We start from the raw sequence: 25900 nt of genomic DNA on the forward strand, positions 1-25900 counted from the left end.
ATAACAATCTCATGAGAGTTAGCTGTGAAGATAGAATATGAAGACCTAGGAAAATCATAAATATGATTAGATAGTAAAAAAAAAAAAAGTACAAGAATCATTACTGAAAGAAATGAAGCAATGTCATTTTAAAAATAAATGAAAACAGCCCTGCCTGGATAGCTCAGTTGGTTGGAGCATTGTCCTGTACACCAAAAAGGTTGCGGGTACCATTCCTGGTCACGGCACATACCTAGGTTGCAGGTTTGGTTCCTAATCAGGGAACATAAGGGAAGCAATTGATCTTTCTCTCTCTCTCTCTCTCTCTCTCTCTCTCTCTCTCTCTCTCTCTCTCTCTCATCAGTGAAGACATATCCTCAGGCAAGGATTAAAAAAACACAAATAAACAAAAATGTTGCCCAAACTCATAAAATTATCAGTTTTATTAAAAGTACATTATCCAGTGCTGCTGGTGCTATGTGAGAATTGATACATTATGCATTGTGAATGACGATAGTCACGTAATCTTTTGGGGAAGCAATTTGCCAATATATTAAAAAAAAACTTTAAATATGTTCTATTTTTTTGGCCCAAGAATTACTGTCTGGGAAATTAGGTTAAACAGAATCATCTAAACATGAGAGAATAATGCATTATATGCTAGTTATATGTTAGTTACAACAATATTTATAATAACAAACAGTTTAGATGAACAAATAATTATTACAATATAAATACTCAATTTAAATTATTAGAAAGACCTAGATTTATCTAGGTTTGATAGATAGAATTTTGCTTCAGTTAAACAGCTGATTTTTTTTTTTAAATTTGGTCAGTGTTACAGAGGTAAAGAATATGGAAGCCATAATGTGGACAGTTCTATGAATCCTGGTTCAACATTCTCTCAACAATACACTGAAGAATAGCTCAACCAGCCCCAAAATACATATGGCAACAAGAGTGGAAATAATTGAATAAAAATCATAAAAAATGCAGTTGTCCTCTCAGAATTATCTGTGGCCACAATAATGCTCAGGTAATCTTAATGTTTTTCTCTTGTCTCACTGCACACCCTAAAAATGTACAGTAACATTTTTATCTGTCAGCAGAAAACGAAGGCACCACCAAGATTTAGAGGTGGTGTATTCAACCCAGGGCTTGTACCTGAGCACCAGGAACTACAATTTTGTCTTTTGGTAAGATAGCAGGGACCTTCTTTCATCTCACTCTACTTGTCCAAAAGTCCAGAAACTAGAGATAAAGAATAAAAGGGCTGACAAAATGTAATCTCCTCTTTCTCCTCACCCTTATACCCAGCTACAGCTTTCTAGTTCATTTCAACCTCTTTGCTGTACATAAGGTATAGAAACTTCAGTAAGACATGAAGTAGTAGCAGTGGGGCAGCAGGCACTTAAGTCCAAGCTTATGATTTCTACTAGTTTGGCATTTCCCAAAGGCTCTCCTTTGGGGATCAAAATACTTAGCACAAAGCTGGTATGCTCCCCTGGGAAATCAGACGACTGAGCAGAGCAAAGCGACTTCAAAGGCTCATTTGTGATTCTGGGAAAATCAAAGTTTCTCATGAAAGCCTAAATCTAGAGCTTAGCACTTTTGACAAGCCAATTAAACCCTACATTATAAGTCTCACCCTTTGGAATAAAGTTGACTTATAAAGAGCATAAAAAGACAATCTATAGAATGGAGGGTGGGAAATATTTAGCATTGACAGAACTAACAAAACTAGTACATAGAATATATAAAGCAAAGTATAACTGAACATTTTATAATAAGAATAATAAATCCTATAAGAAAATTGTGCAAAAGACATGACCAGACATGTCATCAAAGAGACTACATAAGCACATGGAAAGATATCCAATAAGCTCATAAAAATGTTTAACATATTACTACACACCAAACAAAATGGCTAAAATAATAAATAGTGACAAATTAAATGCTGGTGAAGATGAGGAAAAACTGGATTACTTATCCTTTGGTAGTGGGAATATAAAATGGGATAGCCATTCTAGAAAATAGTTTGACAGTTTCTCTATAACAAACAAGTCTAAATATACAACCCACAACTTTCAAACAACCCAACAATTGCATTACTGAACATTTATCCCAGAGAAGTGAAAACATAGGTTCACACAAAAATCTGTACTCCAGGTTCATAGCAGTTTTATTTAAAATAGACAAGAAATGGATACAATACAGATGACCTTCAGTGGATGAATAAACAAACTGCAGTATATTCTTTTTTTATATTTTTATTGATTTCAGAGAGGAAGGGAGAGGGAGAGAGAGATAGAAACATTAACGATCGGCTGCCTCCTGCATGCCTCCTACTGGGGATCAAGCCCGCAACTTGAGCATGTGCCCTTGGCTGGAACTGAACCCAGGACCCTTCAGTCCACAGGCCGATGCTCTATCCACTGAACCAAACCAGCTAGGGCAACTGTGCTATATTCTTAATGACATGTTCAAAGGTACACATCTACTGATTCACTGGCCATGGCTAATGGTTTGCACCATTAGGTAGGCATGTGGAATAAATAAGATTGTAAAAATTATAAACAAATATTTTGAAAAGAGATATGAGCCAAACATCAGAATATTTGTATCTAATGTGAATACTCACCAAAAATAACTCCTCTGCAGGACACTTTACAAAAATGTGATAATAGTATTATAGTTAGTTGATCCCTTTCCCCATTCATTCCAGTATTTGCTCAAAGGGCTCATGGACAGAATGGGTATGACATCAGGGAAATAATTTAAATACAAGTTCAACAACATGGCCTTCATCTCATGAAGATGAGGACAATATTGACTGTTCAATCTGCTAGCATCAGAGGAAAATGTTAAACCCACAATGAGGGGAAAGAGTTACAGGGGCTAACAAACTGCCTGGTGTGAATTTGAATATGTTGGACTATTCCATCATGAAAGGGTCAGTGACTTGTCCTCACTAGAATAGATCCTGGTATCTATTAGGTTTACTTTTTATTTCCCTTTCCTCTATTTTCTGATAGCAACACTGTATACTTAATGAATTAAATAATATGAGAAGACATATAAAATTGCTTTGATCACACATCAGAAGCAATATAAAGACCTATGTTCATGGTAATAGCTACCTTACTAGGAAGTCAGTCAATCAACAGAAGCATTTGGCTTTATAGGATGCAGGATTGCCTATTGGAAACAGGAATGCAGTACCAACTGGAAGACATCACCATGCAAAATTAAGATGCTTTCTCTCAGAATGTGGTCCACTCACTGAATTGGTGACTACTATTAGTGTCTCCTACAGACACTAGGTATATACGTACAGAAACTAAAGGATTCAAATGAAAGTGGTATTCATTAATTATTTCCTCCTTGATTGTGGCCTTTGCTAGCTTAAATATTATAATACACAAAAAATATTTTTTCATTAGAGTCAACAATAATGATTTCAATTAATTGCATGGACATGAATTATTTCAGGCTCCACTTATCATTGAATGCACAAATTAAAAAAAACAAAAAAAGCAATTGATCCTGATTATTAAGGCGGAGAAAAGGTTGGTGCTACACAACGCAGGCAGGAAAGAATTTGTCTGAAAGGCAAAGTTTTCTCTAGTAACCCCTTATTTCTTCTATGATCAGGGATAAAGATAATAACCCAAAACAAGCAGGAACCATGGGTTCAGACCCTCAAAATAAGGGTTTAGGAAACCTCCCTAGGTAAAGTACCTACCAGGTAAAGATAAGGTGCTGACTCAGAGCACAGGCACAAAAATGATACTGTAGGAAAGAAGCCATCCATGAATACCAAGCACAGTATTGTTACCAGTGACAGAAAAGATGACTAGAAGCTATTCAAACTATTTTCCTGTGTTACTTATATATTCATAAATTGTCATTTTCTTCCTATGTATTAATTACAGTAACTTGTATTACCTTTTTAAAACAGATAATCCATACATTAATTATGGATTAAATCAATGATTTAACACAATAATGATCTGATCTTTACTTGTATGGCCAGATACCAATGTTCTTTGTCAATCAGAAATATTATTAGGTGATACTAGAGACCCAATGCACAAAATCCATGCAAGAGTCAGCCTTCCTTCCCCCGGCTGCTGGCACCAGCTTCCCTCTGGCACCTGGGACATGGGCTACCCTTGCAGCCCCAGCTTCATCCAGAAGGTCATTCAGTCTAATTAGCACAATACGCTTTTATTATTACAGATTCCTACTACCAGAGACTTGAAGAATCCAAGCTGCTTTCATCTTAAGGCTCTACCATTTATTGACATCAAAGTTCCATTGTCCTCATCTAACTGGTAGCTGGGTAAAGAGCATGAGAAATTGAAAGATTGTACACCTCACATTTAAATAATTCAGCCTTCAAGGATACTCACACATGACCTGCTGAGAAATGGGAAGGCAGAGGCACTTATTTTTTCTTAGGTGGCTTTCCTAGAACTAGGTGCATGATCGGCTATAAATCCCAGTGTAGAAATGGTGTATTGCTACAACATTCCCGTGGTACCCCCTGGGCACATTACACCTATTTATTTAGCATTTCAGCCTGGCCCTTGGCCCATACAAGCTTTTTTGTGCTACCTCATAGGCTTACAAACAAATGTCTTCATGCTAAAACCAATGGAGTGAGTTCTGTTGTTTGCAGTTAAGAACTCTGAATGATTCATGACTCAAAGGGTGAACTATTGTGCATAGTGGTGATTTACGGAAGGAGATATTTTCAAGCAGTGGAACTTACAGATAACTTTAAAAACAAATTCAAATTTTGTGGAATTTAAAACCCAGTTATTAAAATAATAAACAATGAGGGAAAAAGACCACTCCCTTCTCAAGAAAAATCATTTCAGGACAGTCAGGATCCATTTTCCTCATGAACTCCAGATGTATTCTTTTCAGAGATATTTTAATTAATAACCTTTGACAATAACTCTATTTACCTAGCTTTTAACTTGTTTTGTCCTTGCACACAGGTTGCTATAAATCTAATTTCTTTCTATCTCAATTTGGTTCCACTATAAATAAATCTTTTGGAATATCACATGTGCTGTTAATCCAAGCTTTCTATTTTGTTTTAATTAACACAGTGATATAGCTGGGAAGAACTTTAGAAGCCACTGATTCAATTTCTTCAAATTATAGAAAAATTGTGACCTAGACAGAAAATATTAATTATCTATGGTCAGTAATGTTTAGTAAAGCTTATCCCCAAACCCCAATCTCTTGGCATCTAACTCAATGACTTTTCAATGCCCCTCTTAAATTCACAGTTCCTACCAGGATAGTCATTACTTTGTAATTCTCCAATTATGAATGTCACATTATGATCCATACTCTCTCAAAGGCACAGAACCTAAGATTAATAATTAATGCAAAGTTAAATGGCTCTGTGTTAAAAGGTGTTATATGAAATAGTTGCTAAAATATAACATTCAAAAGCTTTCCCTTACTTGGGTTCAGGTTTTTATTATTCTAAATTTCCCTCACCCCATTAACTCTCCTCTTCAAATACCATTTTCCTTGCATTCTCATTGTCATAGTTAAATGTATTGTGTCAGTATGAAGAAGCAAGCTTTCCCACTAAATTAATTAGTCTCCATAATGTTTTTTAAACACATTTAATGTATTCCTAGGAGTGACTTTGGTTACATTTTGTTGACAGTCATCAGGGTCTATCATGCATAGCTAATTCCAGAGATATATTAATTATCCCACTTCGATAGCATGCCCAGATACATCAATATTCCTTTTCTCAGAAAATTGCTGTTTTCATGAAAGCTATTTATTAAATGCTTTTTCTCAGAACATGAATTCCTGTCCTGATCTTATGCACTGCTAATTGAGTGATACAACAAACCATATTTAAAGTGAATTGAGTAATAGAGATAATACAGCTAACTACATTTAAATGCGGTTAGTGATCATTGGAACAACAAAAATCAAATTGGAAGGTAAATCAATAATCAACCAAAAGCAGTCCTTTTCCTGGCCGTTCATTGGTATGTACCTCATCCCATTGTATCAGCTTTGTCCCCCAAATGCTTTGCACAAGACACTTCCTTCAAATGAAAATAAACAAAATCTGATATTAAAAGAGGTAAAAGTAGAGCAGCTCTGGTGGAAGTGCCTGCTTGAATCCTCTCCTCAGTTCCTATGCTGGGCCTTGATGTCACTCAGAGGAACATAGAGGACACCAAGGAACACAATTTGAAGGTGCAAGAAATGTAACATTGAAAGGCATCTCAGAGATAATCTTGTCTAGAATTAAAAGCAAAGGAACTCAGAGTGAATAAAGTCAGCAGCCATGGGCTTGCATCGGAATAAATAAAATCAGCAGCCATGAGCTTATAAATACACCATAAACAGCGCGGTACCCTCTTCTGTTACACTTTTTGACTAGACAAGAAAGAGCCCCTCTTGGTTCGTGTGCACTGTACTTCTGTTTTATTGATCACACAACATGAAATATTTGGATATGTGCCCTAACATAGTTAGTATTTATATTCAAATGTTGGTAGTTTGGAAATTCACTTCATCATTCCTTTATTAAGTATTTACTGAGAATGGAGTAAGACTGTAATTAGGGAAGCATCAGATACAACTGAGATTTAATGGGCTTTGGATTTCAACGATATTGCTACTAAAAAAATGTGTTGCTCAATGCCTGGTAAATGCTAAATGCTAAAAAGAAATGATTCCTGAAACTTCTATAAACAAATCTTTTCATAGTCTTTGGTCATACATATGACCATTCATTGTATTATGTTTAAGAAGTGTTTACTAATTGATAATTTTGACCTAGGTTTATGTTAACTTTAGTAAAGCAAGTTCTGTAACCTCTCACCATCAACTTTGAATATCTTGGTAAATCGACTGGTTGTTTAGATTCCTATTGCCCCAGCTACGTAGGAACCCAATGTGTCCTTTTTGCTTCTTCATAGTTCATTTGCCTTTCCCCCAAGGTGGTGCCACTTTGCCTTACTTCAGGATTAGTTCTGTCTAGACTTAATGAACAATCCAGACATTAGTTAAAAGAAATGTACAAAGCTTTGGCTTGGTACAAAAGAGACTCACACTCAAGTCAAATTGATTGCTGATTCATATGTCTCCACTCCAGGAAAAGAGACCCTTCTTGGTTCATGTGCACTGACTCACTTAACTAGACTCTGAATGTGTTTCCCGGTGTCTGGTCCCTATGCTAAACCATCTCTTTCCCAAACACAACCTTAGTTGTTTGGACCCCAAGTCCAACAGTAAAGGCATGACAATTACTGGGACTGATCCTTGTGTAAAAGAGTTAGATAATCCTGTGAAGAAAAATCCGCAGCATCAAATATTTATGAGGAAATCATGAAAAATAATATTTTGACAAAGAACTTAAATAAAAATCAGACTTTCATTCAACATAGTAATTCAACAAGTATTTGTTGAACAGCTATATTTGTCAGGGATTGTTTTAAGCATTGGAGATAAAATAATAGCAAAATATATCAGGTCTCTATCCTCATAAAACTCACATTCACATGGATAAACAAACAATAAATATATGTAAAAATAGGTATGTAAAAAGAAGAATAAAGCAGGATAAAGTGATAGCTGTTCTTGTTATACAAAGATAGTTCTGAGGAAATAGCTTTGGAACAGCAATTTATTTATTCAAAAGTGTCTCTTTTTCCCCTTTTTAAAAATATATTTTTATTGATTTCAGAGAGGAAAGGATATGGATAGAGAGAAACATCAATGATGAGAAAGAATCATTGATTGGCTGCCTCCTGCATGCCCCCTACTGGGGATCAAGCCTGAAACCCCGGGCATGTGCCCTGACCGGGAATAGAACCGTGACCTCCTGGTTCACAGGTTGAAGCTCAACCACTGAGCCACACTGGTCAGGCAACAGTGTCTCTTGTTTTAAAGTAAACTCTAGAAACATAACACTTAACAATGAGGATAAACATAACAGGCCCAAAGAACTGCTCAAGATGGGTCCAGACCATTTGCTCCCCTGAAGTATGAAAAAATATATACTAAGAAGAGAGCTTAAGATCCTGTGAAGGATCAAGATAGGGATCTTCTGGATTCAGGAAATATTCCTTGTTAAACCAGCAATAACTCTTCTAGAAACTGTCCACACTATCTCCCAAGAGGTGAGCATTAGATCAGGTATATCTGAGGCCAGGGAACATGGGTTACTGCTCACAAGAAAGCCAAGACAAGTAGAAAAAAACTTCCTAGGCTAAGGCAATTGAAGGCAACCTCTAGTTATAATCACCTCTACCACTGGAAGCCTTCCCTGATGGTTCCCCAGGATTTTAGATCCTACTTGCAAGATCTCTGAAGGTTTTAATGAGTCCAAAGTTAGGATGTTCTCCATGTATTTTAGGAGGAACTTTAGCTTGACACCTGATGTTATGTATCCATAGTAATTTAAATGTCCTATTGGTCCTTCTAAACTCTTTCCCATAGTATAGCCACAGGAATTATTCCAACAGGAAAATTTGACCCTATATCAACAGGGTTTTGGATGAAAAAAAATTACTGTCTTGAATCTGGCTAGGAATGAATGCATAAATTATATTCTTAAAAAGTTCTGGATTCACTTTAATTCAGGACTTACTAAAACATGGCAAAGGCAGTAACATAAAGACGATACCTACCAATTTATTTGAGCAGTACCTGAGCCATTGGAAGAGAAATAATATATTCTTTAATATGTATTAATCTTATCCTTCCCAAGTGAAAAGGAAGGGAGAAGGGACATCAGCCTCCTCTAGCCAAGTGAGGAGCTGCAAAGGGAAGAAAAGCACTTGGGAGACTGAGCTGCTTGCCAAAATGGGGAACTGGGATTTTTCCTCTGCTCCTGAAGGTTTACTAAACTCCAGATACTTATAAGCACGTCATCAGGCTAAAGTGTTTGTGGAGAGCTTGAAACATGTCTCCTTCAGGATGGGAGGGAGCATACATAATTTGGAAATTGGTGTCTGCATTTCAATTAGTAATTCTGAAGATCAGATGTTCCTTAAAGCAGCTCTTGTTAGGCCAGGGCAAAGAAAGAGAGCATTAGGATGGCAAATCTGCAGTTCCACTGCTGGGTGCGGTAAGACTGATGGGCTTGGCAAATGGATGTTAAGGAAAGTAGCTCTTTTAAAGGAAACCCACTTTACTGGGGAAGATGGTGAGGTAAATGGACCTCAGGGTATAAATGTGGTGAAATGTCCAAGTAGCACCTAGAAGAGGAAGCATTTGCAAAAGTCCTATCAGAAGTACAACACCACCCCCCCCCCCAAAAAAAAAGAAAAAGAAAAGAAAGAAATACATTTCCCAGATGTGTGAAAACTCATATGGTGGTTTTGGTTGGGCTTTCAAATAATCCAAAAATATAACGAATGGACAAATCTGCAAATACTGAGGACACAAAATATTAAGAGATCAAACCATGTAGTACAAATCATATAAGGTTTTCTCACTCTCCTTTATTCTCATCCCCTGCCCCCACCTCAGCAGAGTCAGCAGGTTACGGGGTTGGGAGTATTGAAAGAGACAGACAAAGAATAAATAAAAAACTATAATGTCTGTCCAACTGCAGGTCTCTGAGCCACAAACTAGACCTCAACTAGAAAGAAGACCCATGCAAAGAAATAGACTGGAACTGTATTTTAATATCTTAAAATAAGTTGTAGTGATGAGATGAGACCTTTATAACTAAAATAAAACATCCACTTTCAGCCAAGATGGTGAAACAGATCATAATTTATAGTTATAACTAAAACAATAAAAAATAGGAAAAATATATGAAACAACAGTTTGTTAGATAACACAAGACAGTCATTCTTGATTAGGGAGAAAAAAAAAAAATAAGATAAGCTGTGCAATTGCCACCACTTTACAGTCCAGAGAGAGTGCCTTTCTCACAGTTTAGGGAGGACAACCATGGAAAAGTCCCCTAACTTAAGAGACACACCTGGGGTCCCAGGATGTTAGACATCCAGATTGCTTAAGGCAGAGGACTGGAGAAGAAAGAGCTGAGCAAAGAAAGAGCTCTGGATATCTGTGCAGAATCCTCTCAACGTCTTCAGCTGAGGACTGGTAATACGCGTGTGAAGATGGGATGATTACAAAGCGTATGAGGAAACTTTAAGTAGTGACGGATGTATTCACTGCCTTGATTGTGATAGTGGCGTCATAGGTGTATAAATATGGCAAAATGTATTAAATTGCACACTTAAAATCTGTACATATGTTTAAATTGAGATAAAACCCAGTAAAGCAGTTTTAAAAATTGGGGAGTGGGAGAAGGCACTGAAAAGTGGTATATGTGCCCATAATCTATCTTTTTTTTTTTTTTAAGGAAAGGAAATGATTTAGTTAGAGGTAGTCATAAGAGAAAATAAAGGCATACTATTTATACCCTCTTTGAGCTCAATTTATTCTATAAATTGGTTACAGCTACAAGTGGCTTCACACCATGCTTAAAGTTATGGCTTCATAAAATAATTTACTGAGTCCCTCATTATATGATCTCACCTGTTTCTCTCCAGCCTTCTCCTTTCAAACACACTGCACTGCTTCCCTACTGCATTCCACACTCCTGAACTTGGCATACCTTTAAATATCCATGACAGGAAAGGTATGCCAGGAAAAGCAGCCACTGATTTGTTTTCAATTCCAACCTCTAAGTTACAAATCTGTAACTGTAATATTGCTGATTCTCCTTTTGCCAAATTTATCAAAGTCTCCTAATTGAATAAAACAATTCAATTAAGCATTCTCCTAACATCCAAACCTGAGCATGCTGATGAGTGGAGTTCATAACTGTCCTCTAATCCATCATCCATTCCAAATTTCTATATTACATAAAAGTCCCATCATTCCTAGGGTCAAAATGATGAGTCATCTTTGGTTTCTTTGTTCCTCACCTCTTATATCAAATTGAACATACAGTCCTGCCAAATCTTCTGCAAATGTGTTATGCAACAAGTATTTATTATGTGTTGATGACCTGCAGGCACTGTAAGAAGCACTGATATGAAAATGACCTCTACTCTCAAAGGCTTAAATATCAAAAGAATAATAGTATAAGCAGACAAATGACTAATATGCTACTGAATAAAGAGATGTCCATACAAGCCTGCATGTACAGTGTGTTCACACAGAATAAACAACTGTGTTGTAGAAGCTCACAGAAAGTTATGGCCATGTTCAATTATACAAAAATATGTTGTGGAGAAAGCTTTCAGCAGACATAGGTGAGGGTGAAGATGTCTGAAAATGTAATAAGACAATGTTTAATTAGTGTATGGCCCCAAGGTGGGCAGGGTAGACTGAACAATAGGGAGGTAAGAAATTGATACATTTTAAGCAATACTATTTTAAGATTAATCCATAAAATTCATCAAGGTTTTCAAAAACACATTGGGGAGAAAAGAATTAAAACTAGAGATTAAAGTCCACTGGGAAAAGTTTATCCATTATATATATAAACTAAGATGGTTATAATAAGAATAAAAAAATAGATTTGAGGTGTTCCAAAAATTCACCCTGTCATGCTTAGAAACGGTCTGGACTTGGAAAGGAAACCAATGATTTGGTGACATATATTGTGCTTTTGTGATGTTATCTCATTTGGTCTTCACAAGAACTTTATAAGATTCTTAAAAAAACGAATTTTCATTTAATTAGAGACTACACGGAGTCTAAATGATGTAACTAGCTTACTCAGAGTCCTAATAGGTAATCTAAAAGCAGAGTGGGACTTCTGACCCATGTAATATCCTGATTTTCAGTTTAATTCTCTTTCTTTAAAAGCATAAGAAGATGGTAATTGGAATTTTGTCAGAACTCATTGGAATTCATTTCCATAATCCAAGAAGAAAGGAAGGGAAGGGATTTTGGCTCCAAGTAGCTTATCCTAAATAGATGATTGCCTGAAACGATCCATTTATTTATTTTTTAAAAAATATATCTTATTGATTTTTTACAGAGAGGAAGGGAAAGGAATAGAGAGTTAGAAACATCAATGAGAGAGAAACATTGATCAGCTGCCTCCTGCACATCCCCTCCCCCCCCCCCAATGGGGATGTGCCCGCAAACCAAGGTACATGCCCTTGACCAGAATCGAACCTGGGACCCTTGAGTCTGCAGGCTGACGCTCTATCCACTGAGCCAACCTGGTTAGGGCAATGATCCATTTATTTAATCCAAGTCAGAACAATAATCTATATCAGTTATTCAGATATTTTCCAGCTCCATAACCACACTCTGTATTCTGGGATTCTGAGCCTGAGACTGAAGACTTCCGCTTTGCTATCTTTTCCTTGACAGATGCCATCATCAATAGAGGGCACTAGGGAAGCTGCAAGTTGGAAGAGGAAGAGAAGACTGCTCCTTGCTTGTTTGCTGAGGGATCTGTCTGCCTTTGGTCCCTGTGAGTAGCACCCAAGCAAAGCATTGTCCCGGCGATGGTAGCAGCACACGCCTCTCAGCTGGGTCATGGCCATGAGGCCCCTCCCTTGAGTCTCAGGGACACCAGCAGTGGAGCAGCAGAGGCCCGTCTCCTGAAGGCTGAGCTTTAGGACCCCAGGACCTCTCCGCCCTTGTGCTTTTGTGTCCTCAGCTGTAGGGATGGCAGCAGCTTCCAGCATTGGCCACCTCTCTTATACCTTGGAATTCTTCTTTTACTTTTTTAAAAGTTGGCACTTGTATACCTAATTAAAGTTATTTCTTAATCCTCTCTTTCAAATAACTGGTGTGATTTCTGTCTCCTTTCTGGACCCTAATACATCAAGTCTCCTAAGACTCTCCTACTAATCAAATATCTAAAGAGAACTTCAATGGCCTCTTGCTAGACTATCTATTAAATTCTAGAGGCCTGGTTCACGAAATGTGAGCAAAGGGATTGGCCCCCGCAGCCACGGCTTTGTCCGGAATGTCGTTCGGATGTCTGGTCTAATTAGCATATTACACTTTTATTATTATAGACTAGAAGCCCGGTGCATGAAATTCGTGCAAGAGTAGGCCTTCACAGCTGTGGCGGCTGCCTGGATTCCTCCCTTGCAGCCACAGTGGCTGCCTGGATCCCTTGAAGCTGGGGCAGCTTCCTCGATCCCGTGGTTACAGCCCCAGCTTCGTCCAGAAGGTTGTCCGGGAGGACATCTGGTCTAATTAGCATATTACACTTTTATTATTATAGATGTTCTTAGAAATTTACCCATTCTTAACAATTTCACTCTTACTTTACATACAATGCTCCTCACCCTACAAGAAAATACATTCCCTTTGGTTTCTGTACATATTGTTTTGGAATGCCTTCTCCCCCCCCCCCCCATTTTAATGTTGATGTTTTTTTTTAATTTTTATTTATTTTTTATTATTATTTTCATTACCATTTATCCCCTCTATGCCCTCTTCTACCTCCATTCACCCCCCTAATGGCTTTTTAGATACCTGAGAATATGAAATCATCATTTCTTCACTATACATTATTTCAAAATTTATTTTAACAGTGCAAATAAGCCCCCAAATGTCTAGACACACGGGGCCTTTTAGTAAATGACATATGACCGGGACCACCCACTTTCCTCAGCCACTTCCTTTTCAAAGCTCTCAGAGGGGTCTTTCTCATTCAGCTCAGGCCAGTCAGCCCCTGCTTAAAACCCTCAGTGAGTCCTCACTTCTGTTTGCATAATCCCCCAGTTCCTCAGCTTCCTTAAGGCACACTCTGGTGGATGCAGGAGACATGGTGCAGAAGATGTTGTCATATAGAGTCATTTCTCTAACTACAGTTTGCTGACTTTACATATGTATAATTTTCAAGATGAAATCCCCATCAATGTAGGGTAATGAAGAACAAAACGTTTGGAGCTAGAAGGCTTGGACTTTAGTTCCAGTGTGACAATTTCTAACAATGTATCTATACACAATTTATTCACTTCTCTGACCCTTATTTTCTCATCTATAAAAATATTTTTTTTCAAAACTTCACAGGGTCATTTTGAGGATTAAGGAGAGAGATGACCTATTCTGTTAAAATGCCATATAAACTGAAAAAGTCATAAAATAAAGTATTTTCTCTTCAAATTATTTTCTTTCTAGTCCTAATTTAGCCAAAACTCTTTACATCATATCACTCCCTGAGCCTCTATATTTTTGCTAAATGCTTTCTTTTTGTAAACATCCATTATAAAACTACATTTTGAGCACAAATATATTACAAATAAGTGGAATTTTCCTGCAAGGAGCAGATGACTTTTTGGGATGCCCCCTTTCTCTCTCTCTCTCTCCCTCTCTCTCTTTCTCCTCTTCTCCTCAATGTGGAATTTGGTGCATCATCTAAACCTACAAAACGACATCCATAAACACAGACAAGACATTTATTTAAGATGAAGAGCTGTGTCCTACAAGTAGGGTTCCCAATGAAGCAGGTTCCCTGAAGATCTATATTGCTGTAATACATCTTAATTGATCACCGTCAGCATAAGTCATTTTAATGGCCTCATTATTCTAACCTTTCCCTGTTTAGGATTCTGAATTTTAAGAAGAACATATTTCATAAAGCAGCTTTTACAAACATAATCAATGTTAGGGGAATACTTGGCTGCTTTGGTTGCCAATTCTATTTTTATACAGGCATTACATTATTTGGAGAAAATGTTTTTGATATTAAGAAGACATAAGCATTGGACTTAATCAATATTCAATTACTCTTATGTTACCCACTTGATATTCAAATTATTACATGATTTTGATGGTATATGGAGATCTCTTATGAATAGATTATCTCCTGAGCTCTCTATAGAGAGCTATATATGTTAAGAATGAGATGGTAAGAAAGTGCAGAATGCATTTCTATTTTACTATTTTAGGCACTGACCAACCAAAATTTAAAGCAATGAGAGTTCTTAGTGGTTTTTCAACTATTTCAAATTTCTTCCCCCTAATACTGAAATGTCTTTAACTGCATCTCAGATGGAGCCGTGTCTTGAACATGTCCTGGGATAGAGTTCATATATACTTCAAGATAATCAGTTTTCTTTGATGGGTGAATTCAAGTACTTCATTTAAATACTGAGCATCCATTAATATAAAGCTGTGATGGGGGACAGATTACATGAGTCAAGGTATTTGTAGCTCACAAGGAACCAAAGGAAAACTTGATACCCATGTCTATTACAGCAGTAATCACACCATACTACACATAAAATATTGTGTCTTTCCTCTGGATGTACTATAAATTTCGTGAGAGTAGAGTCCATGTTTTATTTATTTTCATAACCAGCACTGAATAAACGTTAGTTAATGAATGAATAACAAATGAGTGGGAGGCATAAAAACAATACAGTGTGTTTAGATATATTTTTATATTCAACTCAAATAATCACTCTTTAACTTGTACATAATTCAACTAGTTTTATCTTATAAAACTATCCTGCATAAATAAATGTTCTTCATATTACCAAGGCTAATCTTTATGTATAGCTTATAATACACTATTTTCTTCTACAAACTGAATACCCTTTGCCCCTTTGTGTGTTCTCTATACATGATAATTGGCTGACCCTTCACCACAATGATTATCTTCCCGTTGACACACTTTACTTTGTCAACACTCTAACTTATCTACACTAATAAAAGAGAAACATGTAAATTAACCATCACTCTGCTCCACCCACCAGCCAATCAGGAGTGAGTATGCAAATTAACCCAACTAAGATGGCAGCAGCCATGGAGCTGGGGTGAGGAGGAGGCTTGGGTTGCCCCCAGCGATGGAGAAAGCCAAACTTCCCACCTGCCCTGGCCGGCCCTGGGCTCTGCTCAAGGCTACAAAGTTTCAATTATAGAAGATAAATAAATCCCAGATACCTGCTTCCAGCTGACCCTGGCCTCCGCTCAAGGAGGTAGGTGCTGAAAAAAGAAAAAAAGAAAAAAAGGAGAGGCTGGGAGCTTGGGTCACCGGGGGACATGGCCAGCCCAAAAACAGCCATCAGCCCCTCACCCAGGCTGGCCAGGAACCCCAGTGGGACCCCCACCCTGATCCGGGACACCCTTCAAGGCAAACCAGCTGGCCCCCACCCATGTACCAGGCCTCTATCTATACTAATAAAAGGGTAATATGCTAATTTGACTGGGAGACCTTCCAGGAGACCTTCTGGACAAAGCCATGTTGGCGGGGCCAAGGTAGAGGCTGTTAGAGGCCAAGAGGGGAGGGCAGTTGTGGGTGATCAGGCTGATGGGGGGTGTGGCCATTGGGGGTAAGCAGACCAGCAAGGGGGCCAGTTGGGGGCAAGCAGGCCATCAGTGGGGTCAGTTAGAGGTGATCAGGACAGCAGAGGGGTACAATTTGGAGTGAGCAGGCCAGCAGGGGGACAGTTGGGGGTGATCAGGCTGGTGGGGGGGCATTTGGGGGCAAGCAGGCCGGCAGCGGGGGGCAGTTGGGGGTGAGCAGGCCAGCAGCAGAGTGGTTAGGGGCAATCAGGCAGGCAGGCAGGTAGGTGAGTGTTTAGAAGCCAGCAGTCCTGGATTGTGAGAGGGATGTCCGACTGCCAGTTTAGGCCCGATCCCTGTAAACCGGCAGTAGGACATCCTTTGAGGGGTCCCAGGTTGGAGAGGGTGCAGTCTGGGCTGAGAAACACCGCCCCCCAACCCCCCACTCCCCGCACAAATTTCATGCATCAGGCCACTAGTTCAGGAACAAAATAAAAATGTGGGACAATATTAAAATGTTTTCTTCCATAAAAATAATGTTTTATTTGCAAAATTAAATATATGTTTTTACCTAGGGAAGTAGCCTGAAAATGAAAAATATTAAAAGTATTAATTTCAGGGAAAAACATGAGTTGGAGGATCTAGGTCTTTTCTTGGCCTCAACATCAGTTATTTATCCTCTACTTGTGACTTGTTGGTTTACACAGTCTACATCCTTAAATTGTAGTTCCATGAATTTGCTCCCATTTAGACAGAAGAGTATTTAAAATGACTTAGTTTCTGTCAATATAATGGTTTGAGATTCTTGACCTTATATGACATTAATTTACAGAAACATGTTTAGTTCTCACTAATATTAAGTTTCTGGTGGTTGAAGAGTTTTTGTGGAATTTCAATGTGTGAGTTCAATGAAACAGTAGCATATGTTTACAAATACATTCCAAACACAAAGTCTTGGAGAACTATAAAGGTATAATCATTGACTATCATATATCAAATAAGCAACAGATAAGATCATTGCATTCTCCAATGATATAACTCCATCTTTTTCTATACTGAGCCATTCTTTTGGTTTATTAAATAATTATTCTCCATTAAGTCTCTTCTCATATTTATTAAAAGGTATTATTACTTTTTCTATTCTAAATGGCCTCCACAAGATAAATTCTCCATAAGGTAAATTATCAAACTTATAGATTGACAAATACTAAAAATGTGAAACTCATAACTTATTTGAGGATTTTTTTTCACCTTGCAATGGGATAGACAAAATTAATTGACGATGTTTATTAAATCTTGTAGAGAAAAGGATTGTTCAGGCAACCAAACAGTATTTATATTTTTGAGAAAGATTGATGATATCGATCAAGGTTGCAAAGCTGTTGTTTTGCATTTTGTTTTGTTAGTCTTGCTATCAAGTCCATAATTTATTTTTCTATCACTGTTGTTGAGGGGAAACTAGGGAGACAGGATGACTAGAATATTTCCCTCACATTGCAGCATTGCGAGCTGATAAGGAGTCATTACATTTACAATATTCATCTATGTATATATAAAAACATTGTCCTATAAATATGTTTCATATACTCATTCTATTTTTCTTCTCAAATGTCACAGTAGGAAATCAATTTCAAAAAAGAAGATCAACTTCATTCAGGGAAACACAAGGGTTTGATTTTTATAAAAGTGGAAATATGGCTTAATAGATCCTTGCCTGCCTGTTTAAAAATGAGTGTGACTTGCAGGGAAATGGGAAATGGAAATAGGAAAGGTGAAAAATAAACTTTAAAATAACCTTCCAAAAAAGGAAAACAGATCAATCAAATTATTTTAAATGAGGTATTTTAAATGCAAAAAGGACCAGTATAAAGAATCCTATTCTTTAGACGTCAATTTTTTAAAAATTAAAAAAGGTATTTTAGATATGAAATTCAAACTTCAAGGACACATGTTTCTCTAGAGAATGAGTCTGTAACTGTGACAAAAGATCTGAGCTGTTCTGATTCTGCATCAGAGGTAATTTTGATTAACTGTTACAAATAAAGATAATTTGCATAAATATATTTTAAAATTGATTGATAAAATGCATGTTAATATTTGTCCTATAAAGATACTAAAATAAGATTATTTCCCACTGAGAAAGGAAATCTATTATCTTCCACAATAAGTCCCAGTCAAAAATATGACTTAGAGCTCTGCTTTCTGCATAATGTATTTTAATTCTCTCCACTTTTCCAAAAGTTAAATAGTTAAAGAATCAAAGTCCTGGTAGGTTAATCTATATTGATCCTCTCTCCTCTACTTTCTAGATATGCAATTTAAGGCAATTTATTTTTTTTTACCTCCCTCGTACAATTGTAAAGAAAATATGTGGCAAGGAGTAAATTTATGTATATAAATCACTTAAGCTACTAATGAATAAATATTAACATTTTATTATTTTTATTTTGATGTTTTTTGGACAAAGCAGTTAATAAGTTTCTGGTAATCAGTTGGCCTCCTTGTTTCCTCTCTGTTACTCTACACCTAAGTCAAGTTTGTTTGTCAGACCAGCACCAGGTTAATTTTCCTTCAAATCATTTTAATTTAAGTTATTATTTTATCCCCCCAAAATTTAGTGATAACCCAATACCTACCAATTAGAATTAATTGACAATAAAGCAATTATCTGAAATATTTTTTATTATTCTACCTAATAAAGGTTTTTTTTGATACTGTTTAATACAGAGAAACTATATTCCTATGACAGTGAAACTACATTTCTCTTTTTCACAGTTCACATAGTAGAGGATCTGGCAAAAATAGGCATTCACATGATTCTCAAATGAATGAAAGAGTGAATGGATGCATGAGTGAATGAATGAATGTTCTGATAATGAGATTTATGTCAAACCCTCCTCACAGAAGTTAACCAAGAATTGTAGTTATAGGTTTAGGTTGTAGACATTTGTGGTTTCTCTCTCTCTCTCTCTCTCTCTCTCTCTCTCTCTCTCTCTCTCTCTCTCCCTTTCAAATAAAAACACCTTGTTTTCATTTAGGGAACTACTTCTATCAAATTGCATGTGATCTTGAAGGCAAGGGCAACAAATTCACCCACTCCTTAGAGGGGAGAGGGTTGCCCAACAAATCTGAATCAATCAACTATTCCAAAGGACTATGCTGTTTTATGTTTCTTTTTTTAATATTAATTTATCAATTTTCCTTTGATTATTTAAAGACATATCACCATATTACTAATACAGTATTTTATACTAAGTTAACTATAGTAGGTTTCTGTTTCTTACAATCGAACAATTCAGCAGATAAACTACCAGTTATAGCTAATAGATATCAAATTTAGTTAGGAAAGTAGTCCAATACAAATAAACTACTGTAATATCAATACCAGTCTGATAAATGACACTTTATATTAGTAATATTGATAAAAATGGTAAGGTCACAATTACTATTGAAGTTCCTTTAGCTCAACCCAATTTAAATAACATCTTCCTTCAAGTCTAGAAATATATGAAGGATGAAAACATTGAACACTGAACCATACTGCTCCATGACAGACATAACAGATGGCTGTCAATGAACCTATTGCAAGGTCCTAAGTGATTCACAAACCATGAATCTGTCTGGAAATTGATGAATCAGCTTCTGGCAATGAAGCGTCCTCTCTACAATTACCTCGACACATCCTTCCATATAGATCCCCCAAACACAACTCTGAAGCAGTTGTGTATTCTGTGGAGGTCAAATAATTTATACCCAAATAGAGTTATAGACAAGGTAATTTAGGGGGAAAAGTACCTTATCAGGAAAATTCTACCATAAAACTGCCTCACACTGTTGATGCAAATTTTTCACTCCAGAGGTAGAAAGGAATTGTTTGATATAGTTTGTTCAGTATCTCAAAGATATTCAAAGTCAAATTCCACAGTTCCCCAATTCTCACTTTTAAGAATCCCTTCTAGTCAAATCTACTGACATAAGATTTGAGGATTCTTCTAGTATTCACAGACTTTCTAAGTAAGATGAGGCAGGAGAATAAAAGCAAGGAGTCTAGAAACACCTGTAAATCCTATCCCCAAATCTGAGCTTTATTGACAAGGACCAGAGTTCCTTTCTATAAGATTAGCCTATTTTTTATCTCTTTGTCTTGACTGGCATTTATTAACTACTAGAGTCCCGGTGCACAAAAATTTGTGCACTTGGGGGGGTGGGGGGAGTCCCTCAACCCGGCCTGTCCCCTCTCACAGTCTGAAACCCCTCAGGGGATGACCACCTGCTGGCTTAGGTCTGCTCCCTGAGGGATTGGGCCTAAGCTGGCAATCAGACATCCCTCTGGCAGCCCAGCAGCCCTCGGGGGATGTCCACTTGCCAGCAGGGAGCAGGCCTAAGCTTCAGTCGGACATCCTTAGCACTGCTGAGGAGGCAGGAGAGACTCCCACCACCACTGCTGTACTAGCAGCCATCAGCCTGGCTTGTGGCTGAGCAGAACTCCCCCATGTAGGGGCACACTGACCACCAGAGGGCAGCTCCTACATTGAGCGTCTGCCCCCTGGTGGTCAGTGTGTGTCATAGTGACCAGTCATTCCCAGTCTTTCTACTGTTAGGATCAATTTGCATATTACCCTTTTACTATATAGGATAGAGGCCTGGGTGGGGGCAAACTGGTTTGCCCTGAAGGATGTCCCGGATCAGGGTGGGGGTCCCACTGGGTGCCTGGCCAGCCTGGGTGAGGGGCTGATGGCTGTTTGCAGCTGGTCACACCCCCTTCAGGGTAGGGGTCCCCACTGGGGTGCCTGGCCAACCTGGATGAGGGACTGAGGGCTGTTTTCAGGTCGGCCTTCAACTGAAGCTCCCAGCCTCTCCTTTTTTTCTTTTCTTTTTTTTTTTTGTAATTCTGGGATTTACTTACCTTCTATAATTGAAACTTTGTTGCCATCCTGGAGCTGAGAGCCGGGCTCCTGCTTGCTCCAGCTCTGAGGCCACGGCCTGCTGAAAGCAGGTATCTGGGGTTTGTTTAGCTTCTATAATTGAAACTTTGTTGCTTTCGGAGCTCAGAGCCAGGCTGCGGCAGGCGGGGAACCTTGGCTTCCTCCATCACTGGAGTAAGCAAGCCTCCTGCTCGCTTCAGCTGCGTGGCTGCCGGCTGCCATCTTGGTTGGGTTAATTTGAATATCTCGCTGATTAGCCAATGGGAGGCGTAGTGAAGGTACAGTCAATTACCATGTTTGTCTTTGTCTATTATTAGATAGGATGGGAAGGACAGGAAGACTCTCTTTATTATCAGTGCTAGAAAAAAATCATATATATATATATATATATATATATATATATATATATATATCACAAATGCCACCAAAGTTTGTTCTGAAATTAGCAGACTACTTAAATTTTTTTTTCTATGAAATTTTTTTCTGACCATACCCTGGTAATTTAGTGACAGAATGCAGAAAAATCAGACATTTCAACCATCCAAATGGAAATTAAGAGAAAAACAAAATTGGAAGTATAATAGAAGATTATTGTCTTGATATTAAAAGAGAAAATAAAATTGAACTAGACAAATTTTATAAATTTGGATTGTTACAAATATGACAGTATACTATACTAGAGGCCCAGTGCATGAAATTTGTGCACAGATAGGGTCCCTAGGCCTGGCTGACGATCAGGGCTGATCTGTCAGGCGACTAGTAGAGTAATCAGGGGGCCCCTGCTGGCACCCGCCTTGCCAGCCTAGCGCCACCTGCTTGGCAGCCCCGCCCCCTCTCACTGAGCATCTGCCCCCTAGTGGTCAACACGTGTCATAGCAACCAGTCATTTGCCATTTGGTCAATTTGAATATTAGGCTTTTATTATATAGGATGCATATTATCAATCATCCCTTCAGATCTGCAAGAGAACCAAAGTGCAGAATGTGAAATCTCTGCAGGTATCTGTATATGAATGAGCTTAATGTGAGATCCAGTAAGGATGATAAAGGCTGGGGGATGGAAGGTATTATAAACCTTCAAGAATCTTTACAATGTGTGAATTTTAGTGCTACATCAACCTAGGAGTATGACTTGTAATTACTCAGGAGGGGAAAATAAAAAGTATACATATCACAATAGAAGCCAATAAAAATTTATGATTTTTATTTGACTGATATCAAAGAAAATGCAAATGGTCCAGGCCCCCATAGCTTCTTCAGATGGAAGACGAGAGTGATCAGTGGAAGAACTGTATAAATAAGTCATCACTGTCAGCAAGTTACATACATCATTATAAACTCTTGAGGGAAGTCCATAGGCCACTTTTAACAAGGATGGTAAGAGACTGCTATCACCAAGTACAGTTTTATTATGAGTAATGACCAAACAAGGCTTCTTTCATAAACAACTCAGCCTCTCACACTATCTCAAGAGTGTGCCACAAATGGTTGCTATTCTGACCCACAGTTTCATGATACATTTTAGCAGTAAGATATGAAGTAGGAGTTTGGAGCTCCAGGGTACATATGGATTAAAACCTGTGTGGCTATCAGGCCTCCTTTCCCTTCCTACTGAGTGTCTGAAAGCAGTGGGAAACCTAAACTAAGGATCCATGCCCTTCCCATACTGAAGTCCACAAGAGCATCCATGGACAAATCTGAGTGATTCTGGAATTAGTTGTATTTTTTGAATACCTATACTTCTGCTAAATGTAGAACATTCTTTGATATTAGTGTCATTGAATGTTAGTAATTAAATATGTGTCACTTTTCATTTCATAGCTATTTTTCTACTTAGAATTTCTTTCCTTTTTTCTCCTATTTTCCTTCTTTTGGAGTAACTACACTCTTAGTTCCAAAGGGTGACCTGAAATAACAGTGCTATCTATTTGAGCAAACACAAAGATTGTCCTGAGGAATTCCCTAGAAATATTATCCATGCCAGTTCATCTTTCTAAAGGTAAGGTCAGGTGAGACCCTGAGCAGATTCCTGAATTCAAATGGAAATTTAATGAAACAACTTTCATTCAATTACCCATCCAGTGATTCTATGACTTTATGAAATTACTCATAAGCATCTTTTGCAGGTTCAATTACTTCACCTTTTTCTATATTTGTCAGCTAATGCTATATATGACCTTGACCACAACAGGCTTAGATGATTCATAAGGAGTTCAGTGTTTCCAAGATTGCAAAAATAACTGACACTGCATAGCCCATTGGAGCTGAAGGAGCAATGACATCTTCGTCTGTGAGGGCAGGCACATTAAAACATAAAGGCTAATCCTTGCAGACCATAAGCTGCTTTGCAAATTTTATCATGAATTTGCAAAGCTTGTTTGCCACACTCTAAAAATCAAAGAATCACTGACATGTTTGTTTGGAGGACCCAGTAAAGTCATTCACTAAGTGTTCATCAACCTGTCTCCTCAAGTCTGTTCTCCTTAAAGCATTTCTGACAGAGGAGAAGATTCTCTGTCTCAGATTTCTCAGGGGAAGGACAGTTCATAACCTCTATTGTAGTCCTTTGAAGACACCTTAAAATACAGATTTTTTTTCTTATTGTTAATTTATACCTTTGCTTTAAAAACAAAACATCTTAAAAATTAAATAATGCAACAGCCCGCTATTGCTTAGAAAAAAAAATAAATCCCATAAAGAATAGTAGTCCAAAGAAATATATTAAACTATAATCACCATTCTTCTTCAACTCTTTTTTTTATAAACATTTGATGATGTTTGGTTGTAACAGTTTTATCTATATCTCACACAAAGCCATTTGTTATTTGCTCCCTGACTCTATTTCCAGCCTCACTTACTATCACCTACTCTTCTTTCTTTTTTTTTTTTAAATATATTTTATTGATTTTTTACAGAGAGGAAGGGAGAGAGATAGAGAGTTAGAAACATCGATGAGAGAGAATCATCGATCAGCTGCCTCCTGCACATCTCCTACTGGGGATATGCCCGCAACCCAGGTACATGCCCTTGACCGGAATCGAACCTGGGACCTCTCAGTCCACAGGCCGACGCTCTATCCACTGAGCCAAACCGGTTTCGGCCACCTACTCTTCTTTCAATCATTACATTTCAAGCCCACCAATATAAGTTGTGTTGATGGTATCTGAAGTTACAATCATTTGTTTCTCAACCTGGAAAACTAACATGGTTCCTTAAGGCACATTTTTCTTCCATGTAAGCTTCCCTGACCTCCCTTCAATCTTCTTTGTCTAAATTATATCCAAACACAGTACTTTTGGAATAGAATACATCACAAATATGATTAATTTACACATATTTCTTCTATGTTCTATCTACTCTCTTTCAAATTAGAAACCAGATCTTTTTTTTTTTCTTTTTAGGGCATCAGTGGCTGGCAAATCATTTATCCTCAATAACATTGATTAAGTTCAATGTGAGTTGTATATGTTTAAGTTATAGAGATAAAAAAGTATTTAGTATGATATGTTATAAATATTCTTCCAAGAGTTTTTAATCATCCAAATTTCTCTAGAGCATTTAGAATCAGTGCTGTTGCCAAGATAAAGTTTTAAGGAGAGAATAGAGCTCTAGTAAAGAAATTTTAAGTTTTCTCCTTCACTCTGATTAGCAGACAGAAAATGATGGCTAAGAAGATGGAAAAGAGGAATTAAGTAATTAAAAGTATCTCATGGTTAAAATTACAGTAATTCCCTTTGGCATGACATGTAATACCTAGAGAAAACTTCTTTATTATACATATTGTATTAATTATTAATATAAAAGATCTTAGAAAAATTAATTACATTTTAAATCCTGGGTAATATTTTTATCCTTTGCAATATTCAAAATGTTTAAGAATTAGAAGATGTGCAGATGAATATTTCATGCAGGCATCAATTTTAAATTGTCATGAACTTCTTATTGGATGGCTATGACACCAGAGCCCAGTACCCTTTGATATATTTTAAAAAAAAAAAAACAAAAAAAAAACAAAAACTGAGAATGCTGAGAATGATTTCCTTAAATGTCTAAAGGTTAAAATTACCACAGAACTTCAACTTCTACAATGAATAAATAAATATTTAATAATATTGTTTTCTATATTTCTATAGTTATTTTTTAACCAAAGTGAGTTGGTCTTTTTCTCACATTAATCTAACTCACCAACTAATCTAGGCAAAGATGAATGAATTCAAGAGGATATAGAACTTACTCACAGATCACACTGATAGTGCACACTGATCTGCACTCTGAGATTAGGTCTCTGTGTCTTATGTACATAAGACCATATATCATAGCCACCATGAGAGCTGGAGTATAAAATTAGGGTTGATTTCAGCAATAGAGGAAAAGTCTGGATTCTTGGTTTTAACTGTGACATGTAAGTGTTTGGAAGTTATTTCTCCTACCCATTACAAGAAAACGCTGGACAAACTGAAAATCAATTTCTTTTCTTGGATGTGTTTGAGAATTGAGGTCAGAGGCATCACTTCAAAATCTGGGGAGACAGATACATTCAGGGAGACACTGCCAAGGTCTGTTTACTTGAAGCAAATCCTTTGGAGCCACAGACTCCAGAGTAGAAGAAACTCTTGATTTTACCTCTAAGAAGCCCATAAATTTTAAATGGAAGAAGCAAGAAAAATTTCCTTATAGATCTGGCAGGGTAAAGTACCCATTTTGAAATATTCATAAAGTATTCTCCATACCAAAGGCCTACTCACCTATGGTAATTATCAATAT

The sequence above is a fragment of the Myotis nattereri genome, assembly GCF_964212035.1.
Source record: "Myotis nattereri genome assembly, chromosome: 3".
NCBI lineage: Eukaryota > Metazoa > Chordata > Mammalia > Chiroptera > Vespertilionidae > Myotis > Myotis nattereri.